We start from the raw sequence: 18765 nt of genomic DNA on the forward strand, positions 1-18765 counted from the left end.
CCCCAGGGAGGGGTTTAATATGAAGTCTGTGGGCTCTGCTACTTCCAGTCCCTGGGTCTGGCCTTGTCCACGTCCTGCCTTGCCTAATTAGTGACCCTGTTCCCTAAGATCTGTGCCTCTGGCTCCTCTAGGAACCATAGACTCTACTCTGAGTTCTGCCGTACCTGTTAGTGTTAATGGCACGTGGTGACTTATGTGGTCTCATCGGCAGGATTCCAAGGCCACCAGTCCTGGAGCAGGGACAGGACCCCAAGGGTTTGGCTTCTAGCCGCAGACTGTATCTGCTCAGGACAGCTGGGAAGAGTGCAGCAATGGGTAATTAAACACATTAGTCACTGCCAGCATGTTCACAGAAGCTGGGCAGAATCAACGGGGAGTCGTCCATTAGCATCTTGTCCCTAATGGCCTTGCTCCTCAGAGAGGAGACCCCACCTTCTCCACGAGGGGCTGACGATGAAACAGCCAGGAGTTGTTTGCTGAACGAGAAGTGGCTGCTTGTGTCTTCTGCCATCCCCCCTCCTCTAGAGCACTCCCAAACAGTCCACCCTGCAGGCATCTCCTCCCCCAGGAAGCCACCCTGATTTCACAGAGGTCCCTTCCTGGGCTGCATGGCTCTGTCACCAGAGACGGCCAGGACCCAGGGAAAGGGGTCCACCTTCTGTATGGGAGACCACAGAGCTTCTGGACCCAGGGAAAGGGGTCCACCTTCTGTATGGGAGACCACAGAGGTTCTGGATAGATAGGGTGGGTATGCGAGCATCAGAACCCATTCTTGCTCCTTCTGGGGATGGGGACAGTTATGTGCTGGAAATGTGAAGATGCTCAGGAGACCCCAAGGAGAGCAAGCAGACTCCGCTGGGTCTGGGTTCAGGTACTCCAGGCAGCAGAAACCAATGAAGTCCTCAGGACACAAAGGGGAGGGAAGCTCACCCACCAATCAGAGCCCTTGTATCATCAGTCAAGGCCAGGACTCAGATCCCCTGGAGAAAGAGCTTGAATGGCCCAAGTGGTCCAGTGCCCCATTGCCAGGTGGAGGAGAACGCCATGCCTGAAGGGTCTTCATGCATGTCGATCCATCCAGTCTTCACCCACAAGCTGGGTGGACACTGTTGCTATTCTTCACGTCACAGCTAAGGAAGCAGAACTGTGAGACAACCAAGCCACATGCATATGGTCACACAGCCGGCAGGCAGAATCCAAGAAGAAGAAAACAATCACGCTGGCCTCTGGCCCTTTCCCTGAACCAGTCTGCCTTGAGGAATCATTAATATACACATCTACTCAGAATGAATGAGGGAATGAATTAACAAATGTGTCCATCGAGGGCAAGGTGGCTTCTTCCGAGCTATTCCTACTCAGAGAGGCAGGTGTGGGAGGCACTCGGTCCTCCCTCCCTCCCAAAGGATGGGTGATATTTGCCGGCTAACATGTCTGTCACCGCTGAGGTGATTACTTCTCCAGCACTGGCCTTTTGACAGAATTGCAGACTGAGCAGTCCCCATGTTCCTCCTCTGCGTCCAGAGCCAATGGGAAGCAAAGAGAAGAAGTCTGGGTGGTTCTGGGTAGTGAGGGGACCTACAGCACTAGGAAATGTCTCAGGAGCGACAGCGCTGGTCAGTCTCATGGCCAGGGTCAGCTCCTCTAGTGAGCTCCGTCCCAATCACAACACACAAGTCACAAGCACAAAGTGACAAGAGCTCCCTGGATCTGAGTGTGCCAGGAAGGCAGGTCCACTCTGTGGGTGGGCTCCCTCAAGGCTATGTCTGTTCCCATCTGGCATATGGGGCACATGTGTGGGCAAGAGGAAGGCCCCGTGACAGGAAATGGGCCCTGGGAGAGGGGCTGCCTGCTCCTTTGGAGTGTGTGGTTAAAGAGTCTAAGCCTGTCCCAAAGCAGATGTGTGAAGGGGGCAGGAGAGTAGAGGGGTCCGGAAGCAGACCCCGCAGATGCCAGGCATCCCCCGAGGAGCTCTTTCCCTCAGCATCCATGCTGAAGGGCTCCACACAACCCTGGCCTTCAGAAGTGTGACCAAGCTCCTGGGAAAAGGGCTCAGTTGATCACGTGATTGTTTGGATAGCATGAGGACCCAAGTTCAATTCTGTCTTAGTCCCTGTTCTGTTGCTGTGAGGAGATACAGTGGTTAAGACAACTCTTATGAAAGAAAAGCATTTAACTGGGGGCTGGCTCACAGTTCCAGGGGTTTAGACCACGGTCATGGTGGAAAGCAGGCAGGCTCCAGTGGGTGCTGGAACCTGCTGAGAGATGTAAATCTGATCTGCAGGTTTCTGGTAGAGAGAGACTCTGGGTATGGCCTGATCTTTTGAAACCTTAAAGACCTCCCCCACCCAGTGAAATACTTTCTCCAGTAAGCCACACCTCCTAGCCCTTCCCAGACAGTACACCCACAGGAGTCCAAGAATACATAAGCCTATCAGGGCCATAATCATTTAAACCACCACAAACCCCAAGGACCTACATCTAAAAACTGAGTTTGGTGGCACACACTTGTAATCCTAGTAGAGATGAGAAGATCTCTGAGATTTGAGATCCAAGCCAATAAAAGATTGTGTCTCAAAATAAATAAATAAATAAATAAATAAATAAATAAATAAATAAATAGAAAAGAAAATAAATAGACATGACAGGCATGGTAGAACACACCTTTAATTCTAGCACTCAGGAACCAGAGGCAGTTGGAGCTCTGTGAGTTCAGGACTAGCCTGGTGTATAGAGTTAGTTCTAGGACAACCAAGGCTACACACACACACACACACACACACACACACACACCTGTTTCAAAAAGAAACAAACAAGCAAACAAAGAAATATGGTTTGGAGATGGTGCACACCTTTAATCCCAGCACTCAGAATGGCAAGTGGATTTCTATGAGATCCAAGTCAGTCTTTTCTACATAGTGAGTTCTAGTAGAACCAAGGTTACACAGAGAAATCCTGTCTTGAAATAAAGGAAGATAGGATAGCATTTCATGTTTGGAGACACTATCAGAGTTTTGTCTCATTATCTTTTGTTGAGATATAAAATTGAAGGCACAGTGACAGTGACCCTGGCCCTTGCCCATAAGGACTCCATTGGTTGGGAAAAGGCACGCACGCCTAAGAAAGCTTTCGAACAATGAAGCAGGATAAAGAAGTTCACACCCCAATCCCAGAGGATGGGCCGTCTGGATTCCCTCAGGGCTATGGTTAGAACTGACTGCTTGCCTGTTCAGTTGGCAAGCAGTGGCCTTATAAAGATAACTCTTCATAGAAACACCTAGGAGACATACGTCTGGGACTGTCTGTGAAGACACCTCCTGGGGTTTAGCTGAGGGAGGGAGACCCTGAATGTGGACAGAACTCATGGGCTGGGGCTAAGTGAGTAAAAGGACACAGAAAAGTGGACCAAGCGCCAGCATCCATCTCTCTGCTCCCTGACTACAGGCGGGCAAAGAGACGCCAACAGAGTAGAGCCTGGGAAGCCTTCCATCTGCCGGCTTCCCTTATTGCCTCTCCTTGGGGCTGTTCTGGTGTCTGAGCCCCAAGGTGGCCATGGCGCCCTCCCTCCAGTGTACCAACTATTGCTCTGCCCGAGCCGCCTTGGCTACTGTCTGAAGTTATTGGCCACCATTCATTTCTGTTTCCTCTTCGAGGAACTGTGAGATAAAATGAGAGGACTGGAATGCATGATGATGAGATGGAATTATTCAAGCTCCTCCAGCTTCCGAAATGACTGTAATATGTTTATGTTTTATGTTAAGCACTGAGATGGGCCGAGGGCCACAGGATTTACGCGCATGCTTTTGAATCCTCCCGAGCTCCACACTCTATGCCAGGACCAAATATTGGAAATCTCAGTACTGGTACCCACTTTCCTGGGACAATTAACCCAGTTTGTCCCTGTATAAACCGAGGACATGACCATTCCATGGTATGGCTAAGAGAAAGGTTTTTGTTGTAGATAAGCAAGGGAGAGAACAGCCAGAGGCATCTGGAAGAGTCCAGAGCAGGGAGAGAAAGTAGTAGACAGAACATGGCCAGCAGACTGGACCTGGCCATGAGAGAAGCAGAAGCCTAGCATAGAGATACAGAGAGGGAAGGTGTTGTGGGAGAGCAGAGAGAAGGGAAGAAAAGAGAGGGAAAGACTGAATGAGGAGGCAAAAGAGAGAGCCAAAATTATCAGGTTTTTTTTATTTTAATTTTATGTTCATTGGTGTTTTTCCATGGGTGTCGCGTTCCCTGGAACTGGAATTACCGATGGTTATGAGCTTCCATGTGGGCACTGGGAATTGAATCCAGGTCCTCTGGAAAAGCAGTCAGTGTTCCTAACCACTGAACAATCTCTCCAGCCCCAGTCTGTAGGGACTTTAAGGAGAATGAGTAACTGGGGAGGTGGGAGTGGGGGTGGAGTCCCATGAGTTGGGGGAGTTTGGGTAAGGGGAGGAGGTGAGAAGAACCAGGATGCCTGCATGGATGGTGAACTCTGTAGCAAGCGTCTGTGATACTGCAGGAGCCCAGCGGCCAGAGTGCACTTGGGTATGCGCCTAAGGCTGCCATCTGTCCCCTTCAGCCTTTTGGAACCTGGGGAAATGGAGTCTCCTTTGCAGTCTCTGCATAAGCATTTTCTTTGTTTGTTTTGACAGTTTTGATCTGAGACCTGTATTTTCACTCTCGTTCTTGCTAGACCTGGCCTGTCCCCCATGTAGGGAGTCTGGCTTTGCCAGAAGTCTTGAAACCAGGCAGGTTGTTGTCCCTGACAGAATGCCCAGTTAGGGCATAGAACCTGGGCACCCTGAATTGGGGAGAAACAGGAAGGGAAGCCTCGTTAAGTTCGTGACCTGCACATGCCCAGAGTCCCCAATACTCAGCAGGGGTCCTTGACACTCAGCAGAGTCCCAGATATTTAACAGAAGTCCCCATACTCAGTAGAGGTCCCCCGATACTCAGCAGAGGTCCCCTGATACTTGTTAGAGTCCCCGATACTCAGCAGAGCGCCTGACATTTGGCAGAGGTCCCCGATACTCAGCAGAGCCCCCGATACTCAGCAGAGCCCCCAACACTCAGCAGAGTCCCCAATACTCAGGTCACTTCACTTCAACACTCTTGAGGCTGCAGAGTCCTCTTAGCTGTGAGTGGTGGGAAGGACTTCCCTAGGCTTGTCAGAGGCCATGCTGGACAGTGGGTGGGCTTCAGGTGATCATGAGGGACACGATGTATCTGGAGGCTAGCTGGGTGGAAAGCATTAACCACTTCAAGGCTGTTTTCTCAGAGCCTGGTGAGAGCCAAGGCTGGAGAAAAGGCTGGGAGGGAGGCATCAGTAGAGCTGGAGGATGCTGGGGAACCCACAATGGGCTGGGCCCTCCTCCATCCATCACTACTTAAGAAAATGGCCTACAGCCTGGCCTACAGCCCAATCTCCTGGAGGCATTTTCTCAATTGAGGCTCACTCCTCTCCAGTGACTCTGGCTTGTGTCAAATTGACATAAAACTAGCCAGGACACCCTACTGCCCTCTCACTTTGGGCCAGGACATCAGTATCCTTGGGTTATCCATAGAAAAAGACAAACATATGCCCAGACCAAGAGTTGGCCTTGGCTCCTACTTCTTCCCCTGCAACTTCTGGGAACTCTGTAGAATCACTCACTGGCCTGCAGCCTTCTGAGTTCCCATGCTCCCACTTGGATGTGTGAGCTCCAGCTGCAGGGAGAGCCTTGGTTGGTGCAGGCTTCAGACCTCATAGCGGGAGGTCCTCCAACTCCTCAAGAGCCACAGTCCTAGGAGGACATTCTCTGCCTTCCTGCTGCAGAGTCATCCCTAAGCATGTCCCAATCTGCCCCCGCTGTCCAGCAGTGCCAAACCCTAGCCATAGCATAACCAGACTCTGTCAGACCTGGGTGCTAGAACCTCAGTTAGGGTGGGCAGAGCCCTGGCCACCCAAATACCCCCAAGCCCACACAGGAACCCAGACATGGGAACCAGTTCCTTCATAGATGATGTGCCCTTAGGTCCCCTCGTCCCTTCCAAGCAGTAACAACCAACCACGTTTGACCCCAGCTCAGACTCTACCAATGCACCCAGTCACCAGCACCCCTCTCGGCCCAGGGAAGTGTGCACAGCTCTGGGTTGAGCTCACCAGCAGCAGCTTTTCCCTGACCACGGGACAGACTAAGCCTCACAACCACGGACATTGACTTATTTTGGCGCCGCGAGCTCTCATAGGCATGGTCTTATTAATTGTCCATAGTGGCATTTAAGGCTCAGAGAAGTGTAGGAACATGTCAAGGTCACAGATCAGAAGTGGCGAATCCCAGCATTCGGCTTTAGCCCAGACCTCACAGCCCATGACTGACAGATTGCTCTGTCGAGAGAGTCTGTTCCACAGACACGACAGGCACAGCAGGGGTTCCAGCATGGGCAGCCTCTGAACTGATTGATGGGAACCTGTTTTACTGTCTGAGTTGTTCATGACTGTAGCTTTGAAGGGGCTTAAAGAGCAAGGTCAGGGTCACTGGTCCTGGTCCTGATCCTGGTTCTGTGTGCTCCAGAAAATCCCAGGGATCTTTTCACTGTAGGAAAAGTCATGACTGGAATTGCTCCCCCAATCCCACAATGGCACAAAGTGGTCTTTTTGGTCTTGGATAAGGTTGACTACAGTGGAACTCAGGCAAGAACAGGTAAGATACAGACCCAAAGGGGCTGGAGAGATGGCTCAGAGGTTAAGAGCACTGCCTACTCTTCCAAAGGTCCTGAGTTCAATTCCCAGCAACCACATGGTGGCTTACAACCATCTGTAATGAGGTCTGGTGCCCTCTTTTGGCCCGCAGTCATACATACAGACTGAATATTGTGTATATATATATATATATAATCATATATATAATATACATATATATACAATCATATATGTATATATACAATCATATATATCATATATATGTATATATACAATCATATATATGCATATATACAATCATATATATCATATATATGTATATATACAATCATATATATGTATATATACAATCATATATATATCATATATATATACACAATCATATATATATATATATATATATATATATATATATATATATATGATGCAGACCCAGAGAACAAGAAACATACACAGTGGCTTGTGTCACTGTTGTCATTATTCACGTAAACCACTCTTGTCATCACCATGACCACCACCATCATTATCATCACCACCACCATCACCACCATCACTACCACCCCCATCATTATCACCACCATTATCATCACCATCACCACCATCACCACTATCACTACCACCACCACTACCATCGTCACCATTATCAACACTACTACCACCATCATCATCACCACCATCACCACTATCACTACCACCACCACTACCATCGTCACCATTATCAACACTACCACGACCATCACCATCACTACCACTACCATTATCATCACCACCATCACTACCACCATCATCACCATCTGCATCACCATCACTACCACCACATTTACATCACCACCACCACCGTCATCGCCATCACCACCACCACCATCACCATCACTACCACCACCATCATCACCATCCTACCACCACCATCATCATCACCATCACTACCACCACCATCACCATCATCACCACTACCACCACCATTATCACCACTGTCATACTGCCATCATCACCATGACCATCATCACCATCACATCATTCACCATCACACACCTTCACCGTTGCTATCCTGACCATCACTATTGCATCAGTATCACTGGAAGACCCTCTAAATGAAAGAGAACATGCCCTTCTCAAATGCTCTCTGTCGGCCAGCTCTGGGCAAGTTCTGCCTGGAGGAAGCCCTGGATTCTCACCCTTTTACAGGGGCAGCGTATCAGATACCCTGAGTATCAGATATGCACACAGCAATTTATAATAGTAGCAAAATTACAGTTATGAAGTAGCCACGAAAATAATTTTATGGGGAGGGGGTCACCACAACCTGAGGAGCTGTATCAAAGGGAAGGGTGAGAATACTGCCCTAAACCATTCACAATTGCCGTGGCCCATGTCCCGTGCCCCATGTTTTTGGAACATTAGGAAGTCAGGAAAACTCAGCCTGCCCAGAGTCGCTGAGCAAGCCGTGTTCCCCTCACACGGATGTCCCAGCGGTGGTGCAGCAGGAGTCTTATGGAGACTCACACCAGCCTGGGTACATACCAAACACGGATCAGCCTGCTGGGGCCTGAGGGACCATTCCAGGATGAGCCAATGCCCAAGTCCTGAAATATCAGCAATTCATGCGGCCATTGGACCTTTCTGCCCAGACTGACATTTTTACCTTTGTTTTCCTGTCTCCAAATTGCTCTCATTTAAGCCTCATGAGTCACACTTCCCTCATACAGGACAACTCCTTCTATCCTCTTTCCTTCTGACTGTCTTCCGGCCAACCTTTTCAGTCTGGGCAATCAGGCAATCAATCGTCTGACACCCCTTGGGGAGCAGAGCCACTGGCCATGAAAGGAGAGGGGTGACCTCCTGAGCACTCTCCAGGAGGTAAGAAGCCCCCCTCTGGAGGAGGGAAGGACCTCCCCCGAGAGGCCACTCTTTCCTGACATGGATGCTGGACCAGCTGGGCTGTTCAGAGCAGGAACACGTGTTTGGGAATCAGGACTCCCGGTTGGGGTGGGGATCTTGGGACACAGTGCTTACTTAACAGTGCTGTCTTGTCACTGTGGGGTTGAGTAAGTCCTTCGCACCGGACAACGTTGTGAAAGGGGGGCCTAGGATTATGAATTATGCTTCCCCGTTTGTACCCTCACCGCAGTCTGACAGTAGACTATGTTAAGCTTGCCATTCTCAGAGGAAGAGGGAGAGATGGAGAAAAAAGGCCGGACTGGGACATAGTGACAGGTGGACCCAGCTGTGAGCCAAGAAGAAGGCTTGCTAGAAACTGAGTGTTAGTCCCTAGAGACCCTGGAACCGGTGTGTGGGCTCAGTCTGAACTTCCTGCTATGGCAGACTGGGCGGAGAAGATGCCACAGTGACTCAGCTCTAGCAGCAGACAGGACCACCAGGCAGCCCTGGCCCAGCCCCCTGTGACAGCTACAATCTGGAACCAGCTCAGACTCACCACAGGTGCCAGGGAACACTAGGAAGAGAGGGTGCCGCGGAGGCTAACTATGAAAGCACTGAGTGTCATTCCCCAGGGAGGCAGGCACAGGGCATGCTGGCCATGGGTCCTGAGTGCTGAAGCCCTAGACACACTTGACTGGGTGCCAGCACTGGATGCTCTGAGTCTAGTGTGAGGCTGGAGAATTTTCATTGTTCAGGAGGCCCCAGTGTCATGATGTTTCTGGAACCCACGCTGAGAACTCGTACTACACCAGAGGTCTCTGTGGTCAAATGATCCAAGTCAGAGCGGGAAGCAGTTGCTCCCCTCAGTGATGCCCCTCCTCTAAATGCAGGCAGGGCACTGGGGTAGCAAGGATGCAGGGAGGGGACTGACATCTGTCCTACCCCTGTGGCGTGGCTGCCCCTGGAAAGTCCAGGAGGAACCTTGTGCACTGCAAGCATCACACAGATCACCATGGAGCCAAAGCCCCTGGCTTTCCTTTATCAGGTGTCCCTGCAGTTGTGATTTGGATACACAGAAGTGGTCATGTGTGCCTGCCTGGCCCCCGCCATTGCTCCAGCGGAGAAAGGGGTACAAAGTCTAAGGTACTGGGGACTTTTTCCTGCAACTGGGGCTTTGTGGGTTGTGGGATTCTGCGGCCTCCTCCCTGCCCACCCTTTGGACCCTCCTCGAGGCCTGTTGAAACAGGAGCGTTAGGATGAAAAATGGCAACCAAGCCACCATGCACGTTTCCATAGCAACCAAACTGCAGTTGTCCATAATTATAGTTAACATCAGCATGGGGTGTGGGGAGGTTTGTGGTGGGAAGGGAGGGGGCTCTGCACCCCTGGTATGGCAGACAGTGGGAGCTGCTTTTGCCAGGTCTGGGTTCACCATTCTGGGAGGATTCGGTGACAGTAATTACTAAGGAAAATGCTATGTGAGACAGGAGGGATCCGAGGTGGGCAAAGAGCTTGACAGGAACCCCGAAATCAGCTAGCACAGTGCTCCTGTCAAACACATCCCTAGGCAGAATCTGGGCACCAGACAGACGCTCTTGGCTTGACCCCGGGGGGTTTAGACTCTGCCTCCCTGGGACCAATAACATGGAATACAGATCCAATGTCTCCAAATCCCTGAGCGTTTGTGGAGAGGACCTGTCTCCAGATATCAATGAGATCATGACCAATACCCAGGGGATGACCTGTCTGCCCTGCTCTAGACACGGCACACTAAGGATTTTGAAGTTGCTCTCCGCTGAGCAGTTACTACATGTGCCAGGCCCCCGGAAACATTCAGTCCCGGGAACATTCCAGACCACCCCCTAACGACCATTAGACCTGTTTTCAGATGCTTAACTGATACCTAGAGGATAGAAGGTGGGCCTAACAGCCTGGTCTCACGCTCACTCTTGAGGGCTCTGCTTTTAACTGTTAGGATTTTGTGGCGCATGCCTTTAATCCCAGCACTTGGGAGGCAGAGGCAGGCGGATCTCTGTGAGTTCGAGGCCAGCCTGGTCTACAAGAGCTAGTTCCAGGACAGAACCAAGCCATAGAGAAACCCTGTCTCGAAAAACCAAAAAAAAAAAAAAAAAACTGTTAGGATTTTAGCAAACCCCTAGTGGGGTTCACTGGGCTTTTGTGGTGGGAGATGGCTCCATGGGTGAAGTGCTTGAGAGACAATCATGAGGACCAAAGTTTCAACCCCAGAACCCATTTTATTAGGGAACCAGGCACACTGGGAAGGACTTGTCATTTCAAGGCTAGTAGGGCAGAGACAAGGGTATCCATCTCTGGTGTGCACTGACCAGTCAGACTCACCTGTCATGTTCCAGGCCAATGAGGAGACTCTGCGCCATAAGAAAACAAGGTGTGGGGGGGGGGCTGTAGAGATGGCTCAGTGGCTATGAGCACTGGCTACAGAGGACCTGGGTTTGGTTCCCAGCATCCCCATGATGACTCACAACCATCTGAACCTCCAGTTCTAGGGTGTGGTGGTTTGAGTGAAAACAGTTCGTAGGCTCAGAGGGAGCGGAATTATTGGAGTTGCGGCCTTGCTGGAGTAGGTGTAGCCTTGTTGGAGGAAGCGGGTCACTGGTGGTGGTGGGTGGCTTTGAAGTTCCAGAAGTTCAAGCTAGGCCGAGCAACTCACTTCTCACTTCCTGCTGCCTGCAGATCCAGATGTAGACCGCTCAACTCCCTCTCCAGCACCATGTCTGCCTCGTGCCACCATGCTTGCCCATGTGATGACAATGGTAAACCTCTGAACTGTAAGCCAGCCCCAGTTAAATGTTTTCCTTTATAAGAGTTGCCATGGTCGTGGTGCCTCTTCACAGCACTAGAAACCCTAACATAGATACAGCGGATCTGAAACCTTCCTCTGACCTCTATGAGCACTGGACATGCATGGGGCACATGTGTGCAGAGGATACACCCACACACATAAAATAAATTCAGTCCATCTAATAAAATGAACGGGTGGGTGGCGCCTGTTCTCCGGCCTCCTCATGCACACACACGTGTACACATGTGAACACATGTACACACAGTTCAAGAATGGCTGTGATGTGTTAAGTCTTACTTCCTCTTAGAGAAGGGAATTGAGGCTGTGGGAGGGAAGCGGCTTATCCAGGGAAGTGACACTTTGACATCACTACATCAGAAGGCCTGTTCGGTCAACTTAGAATATACAAGGATTCATAACAGATTTTTTTAAAATAAATATTTCTGCCTAGTTTAGACTAATTTTCTTCCGTTCAGCCTCAGAATAATACTCTCGGCATTTGGGAGTCTCCTTTAACTGTCCACTGCCTCGGGTAAAAGAAACCGACTCAGAGAATGAGGACAGGGACAAGGGTCAGTTCAGTACAACTGGGCTGCTGGCCTCCCAGAAGAAGAGACTGCGGGTCAGAGTAGAGGTCAGAGGGGATCCCGGGAGGGACAAAGAGGGCGGGGCTAAGCGGGGAGAGAAAGGAGACTAGAATGCCAGGGGTGAGAGACCTCAGACATGAAGCGGTGTCTTTGTAATGAGTCCTCATCCTCCATCTATTTAGGGGTGCCTTGAGGAACCTATTCAGGGGTTGACAATATAGTCAGTCATCTCTACGTGGGAAATGCCGTGCCTGGAATTACCTCAAAGAAAAGGGGGAGAGAGGGAAAGTGGGGGCTGGGATCGATAAGACACTGGCTCGTTACCTATTCTCTCTGCGAATGTGTGGAATTTTCCAGTATAGAAAGTTTCTTAAAAGTACATCATCAATATTTCGAAAGGCTTTGGCTCACAGCCTTCCTTGGACAAAGACTGATGCCCTCGCTCACAGCCTCCCCGACCCCGGCCTAGTCCTAGAGTCAGCAGCCAGCGGGCCTGGCTCCTGAAGTCCTGGTGTCTGGATGGAATCTGAAGTATTTTTTAAAAGGAAAAATCAAGCATTAGTCAAACAGAACATCCCTTAAGTCTCCCAAATCCACCACATCTTACAGGATTTGCTACAAAATTTAAATTGTGTAAACAGATCAAGGAAACCAGTAAATCTGATGACTGTTGACAAATTGGCTTTGGACACCTCAGCATTGAGCACAGACACCTCAGTGCCGGGCACGCAGACATGCAGACACCTCAGCACTGGGCACGTAGGCACCTCAGCGCTGGGCATGTAGACATGCAGACACCTCAGCACTGGGCATGCAGGCACCTCAGCACCGGGCACGCAGACATGCAGACACCTCAGTGCTGGGCATGCAGGCACCTCAGCGCTGGGCACGCAGATCCTTTCCATGAAGCTACAAACCAGCGAGGAAATGGGTCTGAAACCATCTTCTCCAGACTAGAGTCACAAACCTTATTCTAACGCCCACAGTTGAAAGGCAAGTGCCAACCAAGCAAGGTTCCTTTTCTGACTCAGTTTCCCCGTGTGTACAAGAAATAGAAGGGTACCCTGGCTCGAAAAACCAAAAACCAAAAAAAAAAAAAAAAAAAAAAAGAAAGAAAAGAAATAGAAGGGTATGACCACGGGAACTGTTTCTCCCAGGAACAGCTGTTCTTTCTGAAGTAGGGTATCATTCTGGCTTTAAGCTGTCCATGGTCCCCTCGGCTGCAGGAAGCCACAGAGATGAATGGGCACTAGGAAGCCACCAAAACAGCTGCTTCTGTCATTCTGGCTTCTCTCTGTTCAGCGTGCCAGGGAACTGTTCTGGGCAGAGTGACCAATGTTCCCTCTTTGCCCGGGATGACAACAGATATTCAAGACCAATACCAGAGCAGTATGGGTCAACACCCTGGTCCTCTTCCTCCTGGGAGGTGGACTATACAAGCCGTTATCTGGAGATTACCAGGAGGGAGGGAGCTATCCAAGCAGTAAAGGACAATCCAGCTTTGGGAAGGGACAAAGTTGTTTATGACCCGGGAGTCTACTCAGCACATTTGTGTTCCTGAGCAGAAAGGGACACCAGAAACCAGTCCCAGGAGCGAACTCTCAAAACTCACCAGAGGTGAGGCCTGTGAGGTGTTGGAGGGGCGGCCTGCAGATGCTTTGCATTCAACCTCAGGGATTCTACCCTTCCTGACCAACCGTAGCCTTCTTGCCGGGGTACCATTTTTAATACTGCGGCTGCCAGATGTCCCAAAGAGGTCAGATGCCACCTCGGTCCCTCTGTCCTGAGAAGCTGCCAGCACCTGCCATTGAGGACCCAGACGCTGTGAGAGCAGGTTGTGCCTTCCACGGGTAATATTTCAAGTGAATGTCTTCCTGTGACTGTCCACAAGCTTTTCTTGTACGAGGCCGTGGGCATGTCCTCACTCATGGGAATGCCATCATGGTGACATAGTGTGTTTTATTTGGGGTTTCATGGTGCTGGGGATGGATCCCAGGGCTTTGTGCATGCCAGGCAAGCGCTCTACCACTGAGCTACACCTAGCCCTACCAGGATGACTTGGGAAGGACTGGATAAAGTCTCCAGAACTATATTCCATCCATCTTTCCGTTGCATAACTGCCAGGGATCCTTGCAGGTCTGCTGTTCAGACATTCACCCTCTTCCATCCTTCTTGTGCCGAAAGACACAGACTCTCTCCTATGGCTGCTGTGGCAAATCCATGCCAATGTCCTGCTTTTAAAAGCACACAAGTCGAGCCAGCAAGATGACTCAGTGGTTAAGAGGACTCCCTGCTCCTCCAGAGTGTCCCTGTTGAGATTCCAGCACTCATGGCTGCCTTGAACTCCAGCTCCAGGGGATCTGATTCAAATTCTGCCCCCCGTGGGCATCCATACACACGGGCAACACTCATACAGACTCTGTACTAAGAAACAACCTATATTGGTTTCTGAAGGAAAAAAAAAAACTGAACAAACTAATCCATTTCTAGTGAGAATGATCAAGAAGATCAGTTGACCACCATCCCCCAGCCTCCCTCTTCCTGTCTTGGGGAGCCGACTGGTGCTCAAAGCCCGACTCCTCACCATAACCTTGAATGCTGAAGCTCTGGCCACATCAGACACAGTGAGAGCTGAATAAGAAGATGGAGTTCAGCTTGTGGCATAAGCAGCAACTTCCTGATCTGTAAATGGTCCATCCAAACCCCAAAGTGCTCCAACAGGGCTGGAGGGAGGGTCACTTCCTACCCTGGCTGGTGGCACTAAGGACATTTCCAGGCTAGGGTTTAGGAGAAAAAGGAGGACCATCCATGTTGAGGGTCCAACAGGAGGAATGAAGCCCAGGACCTCCCCATTAAGCCCAGAGAGGTATGAGGAGAGGCCTCCCAAGAGAGGCCCAAGTCCTTCCAGCAAGTGACAGTTGAGGCCCTCATTGAAGACATGAATGGGCATGACTGGGCTTCAGCTTCATGCATTATACAGAAAGGGTGAATGATGGGAAGGTTGGCATTTCTTTTTAACCATTTGCTTCCCAGTTTCTTCCCGAAGTGTTAGGAACACAGCAACTGGCTTAATCCTATTCATTGCTAGGTCCTCTGCTATATAATTTTCCTTTCTGACAGGTGCCAGTGAGCATGCTTTCGTCAGACCCAATGGACCTCTCCCAGAAGAAGGAAGCTCCCTCCTGCTCATGAACAGGGACACGGATTCTGTTTTCTCACACACAGAGCACATGGAACGTCGAGCTGGGTGCCGGACTGCAGGATTCAGTTAAAAGCCTGGAGATAAGGGAATCAAGCTGGTTGTATCCTTGGCCAGCCTGAGGCCTGAACCTCACAGCAGGGAGGTATTCCAGGCGGAGGGCTTCCCCCCAAAAAGGGGCACTAGACGTGGACTAGAATAATGGAAATGACAATCCTCAAAAATAAGATGCACAGGGCTAGCAGATGGCTCAGTGGGTAAGGGTGTTTGCCACCGAGCATGGCCTCCTGAATTTGACCAGTCGCCTGTGAGCCACACAGTAGAAGGAAAGAGCAGACTCTCGCAGTGTCTTCTCCACCTGTGTGCTGTGACGCGCACGGCTTCCACATAAACATGCAAAGACAATACATAAGTAAGAAGCAAACACAACTTCTAAAAATGCGGGGCAGAGGAGCCATAACTGGAAAGGCCTCGACGTCAGAGCAAGGACGATGTTAATAGTGGGCCCTGCTCAAACAGGAGCAAGATGAACATCACAGAACCCAGCCGCTGTGTTCTAGAGTGAGCTTAGGGTCGCACGAACTTGGTTCAGATGTTCATGGCAATGGTATGGTGATAAATAAAAGCTGGAAACAGGCAGATGTCCTCTCAAGTGCAAAACAAACCTCATCAGGTCCACATTTTAGGACACCACTTACTCGAGGAGAAACCAAGAATGACCTGCCATGTCCTAGGTCAATCTAACAACATCGGTAGCCAATTACCCGAGACTGTAACTCATAAACAGCAGAATGTATCACTCAGTTTGGTGGGGTTTAGGGAGCCCAAAGCCAAGACATCACTGGTTTACTGTCTCTGAGATAGTGTTCTCTGCTGCGTGGCTGATACACGAGGCTCCGCCCTCACAGGCACAGCACTTCCTAAAGGTCCACTCTCAATTCCTTCCTACCACTAAGTGTAAGGTCCCAGAATATGAGTCCCAGAGGGACCACAGCACACGGCAGAGAACTATACTGATTGCAAACTCCAACCCAAGTTAATGGCAGCAAACCCTTGATAGTACTTTCTTGGAATAAAGGATTACATTAGTTACCTGGGCCCTTGCTGTGCCCAAATGCCTGACAAGCAGCAATTTAAGGGAGGAAGGCTGTACGCGGGTCATGGTTTGGAGGTGAGGATGGTATGGCAGGGGCAGGAGATGGCTAGTCACAGGGCATCCACAGTTAGGTGGCAGAGAGAGGTGAACACTGGTGCTTAGCTTGCTTCCTCCTCTGATTTAATGTTCAACGTAAAGGGTAGACCAGAAAGCTTTACGTATACTAGGATTGATGCTATTTTGAGGCCTCAGAGTGTACGGGCTAGGGATGTAGCTCATCAGTAAAGTTTTTACAGCACACATCAAGGCATAGATTCAAACTCGAGCCCCAGAGGAAAAAAGACCTCAAAACTTATACCATATGGGTATTAGGATGAATAATTGACCACCCATGACCCAGTAATTCTACCTCACACATGAGAAATAAGTGGCCATCAGAACATGAGTGCAAGCCAGGTGGTGTTGGCACACACCTTTAATCCCAGCACTCAGGAGGCAAAGGCAGGTGGATCTCTGTGAGTCCAAGAACAGCCTGGTCTACAAAGCAAGTTTCAGGACAGCCAGGGCTGCACAGAGAAACCCTGTCTCGAAAAAACAAAAATAAATAAATAAATAAAACAAGATAAAAAAAAATACCCTTTCTCAGTCTCCATTTTAAATATTATACTAGATTCATTTATACAGTTTGCATAAGAACTTTCCCAACAGGACATCAACAGCACAGGCCCCAGCCCCAGCATCCATGATGGAACAACATAAAATTAAAGTTTCTGTACAGCAAAGGTAATTATCCATAAAATAAATAGCCCTCAGGGCAGGAGGAACTCTTTAGCAGAGAGGCTACAGACAGGGAGCTAATGTCCAAAATTTATAAAGCACTAAAGAATTAAATACCGAGGAAATAAAACTGTCAATCAACACACAGCCGACTGAATTGAACAGATGGTTTTTAAGAGAAGAAACCAAAATGACCAATGACTGTATTTATTTCATGTTCAACATCCCGAGTCATCAGGGAAATGCACACTAAAATTGCTTTGAGATACTGCCTCACCACTGTCAAAACAGCTACAATCAAGAAATCCTACAACAAACGTTGGAGGGGATGTGGAGAGAGAAGAACCTTTATTCGCTTCTGGTGAAATGCAAATTAATGTAGCCCTTGTGGAAATCAGTTTGGAGATTCCTCAGAATGGTAAAAGTAGAACTACCACGTGACCCAGCTATTTTACTCCTGGCCACATGCCCAGAGAGTGCCACCCTCTACAGAGAGATTTCACCCCACGCTCATTGCTGCTCTGTTCGTTACAGGAAGGAAACGAAGCCAACCTAGATGTCTATCAACAGATGGATGGGTAAAGAAAATGTGGTACATTTTACACAGGAATATCATTCAGCACTAAAGAAGAATGAAATTTACAAGAAAGTGTTTGGATTCAGAATGCATAATATTAAGCAAGGTGGCCCAAACCCAGACAGAAAAAAATTAAGGAAAAAATTCAATAGACATGTTGTTTTGGTTTGTTTAACAGGACTTATTTAGCCTACAGTGGCCTTAAACGTTTGATCTTCCTGAAGAGACATCATGACCTACAACTAAACCTCTCCAAAGGTAAGCAGTTTCAGAGGTTTAGCCCATTGTCATTGAGATGGGGAGGATGACAGCATGCAGGAAGACAGGGTACTGGGGGCACAGCTGAGAGCCTGCATCTTGATCTGTAAGCAGAGAGAACCCAGGTCTGGAGTGGACCTCTGAGTCAGTCCCCAGTGACACACCTCCACACCCCCTATCCTTACAATCCTTTCAAATAGTGCTACTCCCTGGTGACCAAGTTGTCAGATATTGGCCCATGGGGGCACCACAGAGGGAGTTAGAACTCCTCGTCTGCTGAGATCTCCTGGTTTGCAGTGGCTTCCTTTCTGTGTCCTTGTTTGGCAGGAGACAGTTCAAGAATATAGTTTCTCATTAAGTAAGGTCCCTATTCCAATCCAATCAGGGCCCTGCCCTATATCTTTGATAACTGGGAATTAACTCACAAAGAGACTAATTGAGGCGTTCACACTGGAGAAAAATTCTGGGTGTCGCACCAAAGCTGTAGGGAGTTCTGGCCAGCCGAGTGCCATGAGGGATAAGCAAAGCTTCAAAAGGCGCGTGGGGGGCAGGCCTGTGGGTACAGCACAGGGAAGGGGCACAGTCCTCCATACTTTGTGGCCCTTCAAGCCAGGCATCCAGAAGCAAGAACGGCGGACACAGCCACTGTTATGAGTGCAGGGGGTGTGGATAAGACAGAAAGGAAACCTAGAAGATGAAATAATTAATGGGGGAGGGGTCTGAGGGGATGTGAGGAGAACAAGATGGGAAAGAGACCCCTCTACTGTGCCTACAGTGGATCCCACGCTGCCCACAGTTCTGCCTCCATCCCCTGAGCCGGAGGCAGGGCTCCCATTTTATAGATAAGAAAAATGAGCCCAGAGTTCAAGGTACTTGTCTAGGTGGAGACATACTTGGAACCC

The sequence above is a fragment of the Chionomys nivalis genome, chromosome 1 (assembly GCF_950005125.1).
Source record: "Chionomys nivalis chromosome 1, mChiNiv1.1, whole genome shotgun sequence".
Taxonomy (NCBI): domain Eukaryota; kingdom Metazoa; phylum Chordata; class Mammalia; order Rodentia; family Cricetidae; genus Chionomys; species Chionomys nivalis.